We start from the raw sequence: 7,037 nt of genomic DNA, 5'->3' as shown, positions 1-7,037 counted from the left end.
GACCATAATTCATTATCTCATGGTGTTTTCTACCAGTTATATCAGCAAAGGTTTATAATTCATGAAATTGAGACATTTTGATAATAAGAGGAATTGCACATTCTGCCAGTTGTACCAACAGAAACAGTGATATCTGTGAGCTAGCCAAATGGACATTCAAATGCAACACACTTTAACCATTAATGATTCGGAAGATATACCAAGCCCATTGGTGCTAGAAAGCCAGGCCTCTCTGTTAAATGTTTATGTACTTTGATGCCACGCTTCACATTCATTGATATTTTCCATAAGACTATGTGAAGCATGAATGGAACTACAAATGATCCCCTCTACTCTTAGTATGGAAATGAATACTGTAGATTTAACAGGAAGAAGGCGCTCCCTAGCCTTTATGTGTTTCATCTAGCACTATTTTTACAGCTTCTATTTTAGTGATGTGATTGGCTTGCAGATGCTCTTTTCCTTTTTCTATTCTTTGTATTATGAACAATTGGAATGTAATTGAATTTGTTTGGATTTTAAAGGCTTTGCATAAAACATGTCCCTTAACTTCAGTCTTGTCTTTGGATTTACACAAAGATTGCACTTTTCTTGTTATGTATCACGTAAGGTTTCTTAATACAGACAAAGTCTATCTATTATCAGACAGGCAGGGAGTAAGGGAGCAGGAGCTGTATGCCCATACTGATAATAAATCTGCTCACTTTAGGTAGTGATTAATGACCAGTTTGAAGTCATTTGCCTATGCTAGACCTCTTTTTTTTTTTTTTTTTTTTTTTTTTTTTTTTTTTTTTTGTGCTGCTGAGGCCTGTAGCTGCACCTTAGATTTTATCAACTATTGCTTTTCAGTTTGTTTGTTTTTTTTTTCTTGTCAAAAATTAAAACCAAAACAACAACAACAAAAGCCACAATGAATAACTGATTATTCATCATCTTGTTCAAACCAAAGATAATTTTAATTTTATCTGCGGAAGAACTGTACTCTCAAATAAAAAAATAAAGTTTCTCAAATTCTAAATATTGTCAGGACGTGAGAAGCTTAGTAGTATTTTTTTTTGTGTTTGTGTCTGGGTGTGAATATACAATAAGAAAAATTTAAAATATTTTTGAATGTTTATGGAATGTCTTTCAGCAGAAATGATTTTATTAAAACCAAATTCCGTTCAGTGAAAATTTTAAGCAGTTCTGAGCTGTATGTCTCAAATATTTTAACTATTCTCTTTATTTATTTATTTTGGATTACTAGACCTCCTTCTGTTCCTCAAGATCTTTTCTCATTGGATCTCAGTGGTTCATAATGAACTGTTTTTCTCCAGATTGCCCAAACCTTGCAGGCCAATGCAAAGTGTATTGCCTGATGGTGTGGTCAGATGCTTTATTATTATTATTATTATTATTATTATTATTATTATTATTATTATTATTATTATTATTATTATTATTCATACTTATAATCAGTCTTTAAATTACCACACAGCCTCTTGCAGGAGAGTAGAGTAGCATCTTGCATCTTTTCTTTCCCATCACTTTACAAGTCCTACAAGGAGCGGCTGAGGGAGCTGGGTTTGTTCAGCCTGGAGAAAAGGAGGCTCAGGGGTGACCTTATCCCCAGAATGAGGGGGAATAGGCTAAAGTTGCACCAGGGGTGTTTTAGGTTGGATATTAGGAAGAACTTCTTTACTGAGAGGGTTGTGAGGTATTGGAATGGGCTGGCCAGGGAAGTGATGGAGTCACCATCCCTGGAGGTCTTTAAAAGACATTTAGATGTTGAACTTAGTGATATGGTTTAGTGGAGTACTTGTTAGTGTTAAATCAGAGGTTGGACTCGATGATCTTGAGGTCTTCTCCAACCTAGATAATTCTGTGATTCTGTGACTTAAGAATGGAACCCCACAGAGAATATTAGAATTTTTCTTTCACAGAGCATTCTTCCTGCCCTACATTTCTTTTATAATTCCATATAGTTTCTTACTGTAACTTTCTGTGTTGTATATGGATACATTGATTTGGCTACTCATACTCTCAATGGAAGTTTCTATAAGCTCCTGGGAAATTCACCACTGAGAAAAAAAATAACCTTATTGCAGGTAACTGCACTTTTTTAAAGCATTCATCTGGAGTTCATTAGGTGAAAAGAGCTTCACCAAGTCATTTTCTTCCTCTCAGAACTGAGCCTGAGTAAACTTGTTTGTTCCTTGATAGAAGGAATAGAGTGCTGATTTAGGTGTATCAGACCTGAAATTTGAGATGATGTGTTAGTCGAGGTGGAGTGTTTCTATTCTGCTTGTAAATCTCCAAGATTCTATAGTGCAGACTTCATTGGACCCTTCTATTTTTGTAAACAATAACTGAGACCTAATAATGAGACTTTTTGTTTGTTTATTTATTTATTTACTTATTTAAGTTAAATAAAGAACTTTTAAACATCTGTGTACCAGAACAAAGAACAAGTGCATTACAGATAGGAAATATAATAAGCATATATTCTGCAGATAAGGCATTACAGACATTATAGACTCTGTTAACATTGCATATCATTTGTGATAACATGTTCTTCAAGGTGTGAGGCATTTTAAGAAAATCAGATCAACCCAGAGGACCTCATAGGTACCTTTGAGTCTACATTTCCTAAATCTGGTGGTCAGTGTGATAGCTTAGCTCCCAATGTTTAAGTAACAAACCATTCATTCCTCTTTACATATGGCTGCTGGAATTCATGGGACACCTGTGAGCTCAGGTAAGTAAGAGTATGACTGAAAGAAAGTAGGATATTTGCTTCAGATAATTAAGTTCTGAGTTTTGTAGAAATTATCTAAGTGAAGCATCAAGAAGAATATATGACAGTAATCTTCAGTAATGCACTGCCCAGTAGTCAATGTACTTTTAGGCTCTTACAAGGTTTGCAGTTTATGAAAAACATTTAAGTGTTTCTGTTACACATTTTCGTTGCCATGTTAACTTGGCTTCCATCAGACTGCAACAAACCCAAAACACCTCCTTACATACTTGCTTTATGACATTTTATTAGAATGCCAATATAACAGTTTTATAGTAAATGTAGGATATGGCAGGAGACTAAAATAACACCATATTCTCTGAACACTTTAATCTAGGTTTAATAATTTTAGGGTTTTTAGACATTTGTAACTTAACCTGTGGGCATAATCTAGTAGTAACAGTGCTTGAGAGAAGTTATGAGCACTGCGCTCTGAGATTACAGTGGCTCAAATAACATAGTGGTTCCAAGGGAAACTAAATCTTTTTAAAACCCCTCAAACATCAGTTTAAACTGTTAACTTTAATTTTATTTTAAATTCATGTTAGAGTAATTGCATCAAGCTGGGATTATGTGCTTTCTCTGATTCTGTCTTATAGCCCTTCTGCCTCTTTTAACCATTTCCTGTACAGGCAACTCTCACTCTTCACTCATTGAAGGAGACTTGCCCCTCACAGAGTGTATTCTGTTCAAGCGATATCTTACTAAAGAGAGTTTTGCTGGATTACAATTAGTGGCATGTATAACTTCTGCTTTCTAAAGGGATGGGTGTAATGCTTACTGTATGTAAGGATCCATATTTTTTTGTGGAATCTTTGTCAATTAAAATGTATCATCAATATCAGATCTCATTATACAGAAGATTGCTACCTTTTATTGATTCAGATGTATTTTCCTATTAAACACGTAGCAAAGATGGCATTTTGCATATCATTGTTTGTTTGTCCATGTTGTGGTACTTAGCACAACACACCTCACAGGAGTCCAAGATGTAGAAATTGTTAGGCAAGCACCTCTGAAAATCACACATTTCTTTAGCCAAAATATTTGTAGCTCAGGGGAACTAGAATTGTTCTGTGAATTACTGCAGGACTCAATATAATTTTAGAGAAAACAAAAACAAAATCTTTATTACCTTTGTTTTATAGCAGAGAAAATTAAGAGACAGAAAGTTTAAAGCCAAAAACATCACAAATTTAGTCAACAGAAAATATGGCTTGCTGTTTGAGCATTTTGAGGACAAACTTCTGTTTCAAAGAGGATGAGGAGCCTGCAGCAAGAAAAACAAGAATGAAGCTTTATAAACGCTCAAATACATGTTTTTGTTTTTGTTTTTGTTTTTGTTTTTTTTTTCTGATTGATTTTAGTCAAAACTATCTATCTATCTCCCTGCTTAACAAAACCATTTTATGAATGTGCAGAGCCTCAAAACCTAGAAGGACTTGTTCAACAAAGAAAGGCAGGAAACCTCTTTTACATTAACAGAAGAGGGACAGAGCACCAAAGAAATCTAAGTCCCTGGAGCAGGAGTAAGCTAGGGAAAACAGCAGACTGATGCCATGACCCAGCACTGAACATGCTGCAGGTATAGGATGTGTGTGTTTACTATCTCAGTATACAGGCCAGATGAGAGGGCTAGAAACAGTGGACTGCCCACAGTCTATGTATCTGTGGGACATGTGGGGAAGGGGAGAGGGGAAAGAGAAGAGTGGGCATTCCTTGGGATTTTTTTCATTTACTAGTACATATTTAAATTGATTTAGTGCCTTACACATAGAAGTTTTATACTTCAGATTCCTCCTGCTTGGCATTTCTTATAGCTTTTAAGTCTTCTCCTCAACTGCTGATCTAAGATAATAAAGGATGCATGATACAAGTAAGTGCATTGATCCTCCATGGGTCCTGTGTCTCAGATACTGATGGATTTTGCTATGATTTTTTTTTTTTTTTTTCCTGAGCAATATTTCTTCTGGTAAAGATGGATATTGAGCACTGCACCATATTCATCACAAGTAATTTGTCTTTCTGAGGAACCCTTAGCCTGGGGAAAAAAACATCATGATCCTATGCACATGACTAAGAAAACACTGTCCTTTGTGCATAATTGCCTTAGCTAATGGAAGGGGGAAACAATCCTGCAAAGAAGTTGGCTTCTCCTTCCACCACATCACGGAGTTATACCCTCCCTCCATACCACAGAACCAGTTTGAGGTTTCTCAGAAGCTTACTCCAAATGAGACGTCATTTCAAATATGATAATGGGTTGGTCTGTTGAGGTAAGGAACAAAGGAAACTGGAAAAAAAACAGAGGGCAGAGAAAAGCCCTGATGGCTGGGCTCTGACATAAAGAAGGTAGAATGACCGTTGCTTTCTTATTTGCTTCCAGCCTTCAACTGCTTCCCTATATGGCCGCCTACCCCATTTGTACTTAAAATCTGGATTTACAGCTGTGAATACTCACCTGAAATTATGTGTTTGGCCCAGACCATGTCTTTTTCACAAGGAATAACCTACTGGTATTATGACCATCAGGGCAGGAATTAGACCACTCTTTTGGATATGAAAGTGTTGTATCCTTCTCTTCCTGATTTATAACAGGAATCTGAATCAGAGTATTTCACTCCAGGGAGGAGGCACCTTTGCTCTGTAGGTGAATGTAGGCTGAAGTTCTCTTTCTAGCTTGCTTGATAAAACATTCTGGTTTGGGACATAGCCTGTGTATTAACTTGAAAAAGCTGGGCCCCAGACCCTCCTCCAAGAAATATTTATTAAAGAATGTCTGGGAGCTGTGCATGTGTGCAAAGAGATATGCAAGCATGAATACACTTTACTGACAAAAGCCTGGATGTCTCCAGGATTCACTGAATCAGGCATCTTGGAGTTACAGCTGGCTTTAGGTGTTTAAAAGTGGCAGTTAGACACCTGAATGTTTTTCTGCATTATTCATCACTTTTTTTCCTCCCAGTTTCTCTTTGAATTTCCACTCTTACTGGAAAATCTATGTTACAAATAAGCATATCCCTAACAGATGGAAGTGTGTTAAAGAATACTCATTCTGTAGTATTTCAGGTCTTAAAAAAAGCCAATGACACAATAAAAACAAGCTTATAGTGCTGCCAAGCGAAGAGCTTTTCATTGAATCTGTCCTCTTAGATCTCAAATTTTGTTTCTGCTGTATTTATACATTCCTTAGCCATACTCCCTAGCACATATGTGTATGGGCCAACTTCTATCCCAGGCACAGTCCACAAGAGAAAAGGATGACAGTTTACCCCATACATCATCAAACCTCTTGGATGTACTAAATTCTGTGCAAACAGCCTAAAACAAACACAAATCTGTCTCTTACTCTCTACCACATACACGGTTGTTTGAGAGCTGCTCCCCTGACTGATGGAGAGAATTCATGTTGTAAACACTTTCATTAACCGAACTTGGCTACAAAATCTCTGCACAAACTCTCTCTTTAATTGTCTTTGACTCTGCTCCCATCACAGGCAGCTTCCTCAGCATGTCCACAGTTTCTTCATTGCCATAGCAGAAACACTCTGCCAAAGATAGCCCGTTGAAGGCAAGCAGTGTAAAACAAAATAGCTGTTGTGGGACACTGAGCGTGATATTGCAAAGAACAAAAGGAGTGGAACAAAGAATAAAACTAACAGAAGTCTATAATAGCACTAGAATTGAGGAAAGAAAACCTTTCCCCTCTTATTCCTGCAGCAAATAAGAGCGAGACTCTGACTGCGTCTGCATAAGTTCCAACTAAAGATTCTGAGATTCAGAGAGTAATTCCAGCTCTCTGTAAGCAAGTAATATCAATCTTTTGACTTTGGAGTGCTTCTGTAGGTAACCAAGACATAGTTAGTATCTTAAATAGGACAACCGAGTGTAGAGTCCATCCTAAAAGCTGTTGACATATGGACAAGAGGTCTAGGACCTGAATATGGGGAGATAGCCTGACCTATTATATTCAGCACACAGCCGCTTTAAAAACATAGATGTGAACTAGAGAAGTGTCTTTTTATTTTTTTTTTGGTGCTACTTCTGGCTGGAACATTGGTTCAGACACACCTCAGCCTGAAGGAGTCTAAACCTTCTACTCCCACCCTGTGGGAAAGTAGCCAAAGTATTAAACTGGCAAAGAAAGAAGGAAAGATGTGTTATCTTTTTGTAGCCACAAATTGTGCTTCATCAAGAAATCATGTATTAGAACTGTTACCTGAGAACTGTGGAAATCCCTCCTTCTGATCCTTGTTTCTAA

The sequence above is a fragment of the Anas platyrhynchos genome, chromosome 3 (assembly GCF_047663525.1).
Source record: "Anas platyrhynchos isolate ZD024472 breed Pekin duck chromosome 3, IASCAAS_PekinDuck_T2T, whole genome shotgun sequence".
Classification (NCBI taxonomy): Eukaryota; Metazoa; Chordata; class Aves; order Anseriformes; family Anatidae; genus Anas; species Anas platyrhynchos.
The sequence above is the reverse complement of the archived record's forward strand: the minus strand, read 5'-3'. Positions refer to the sequence as shown.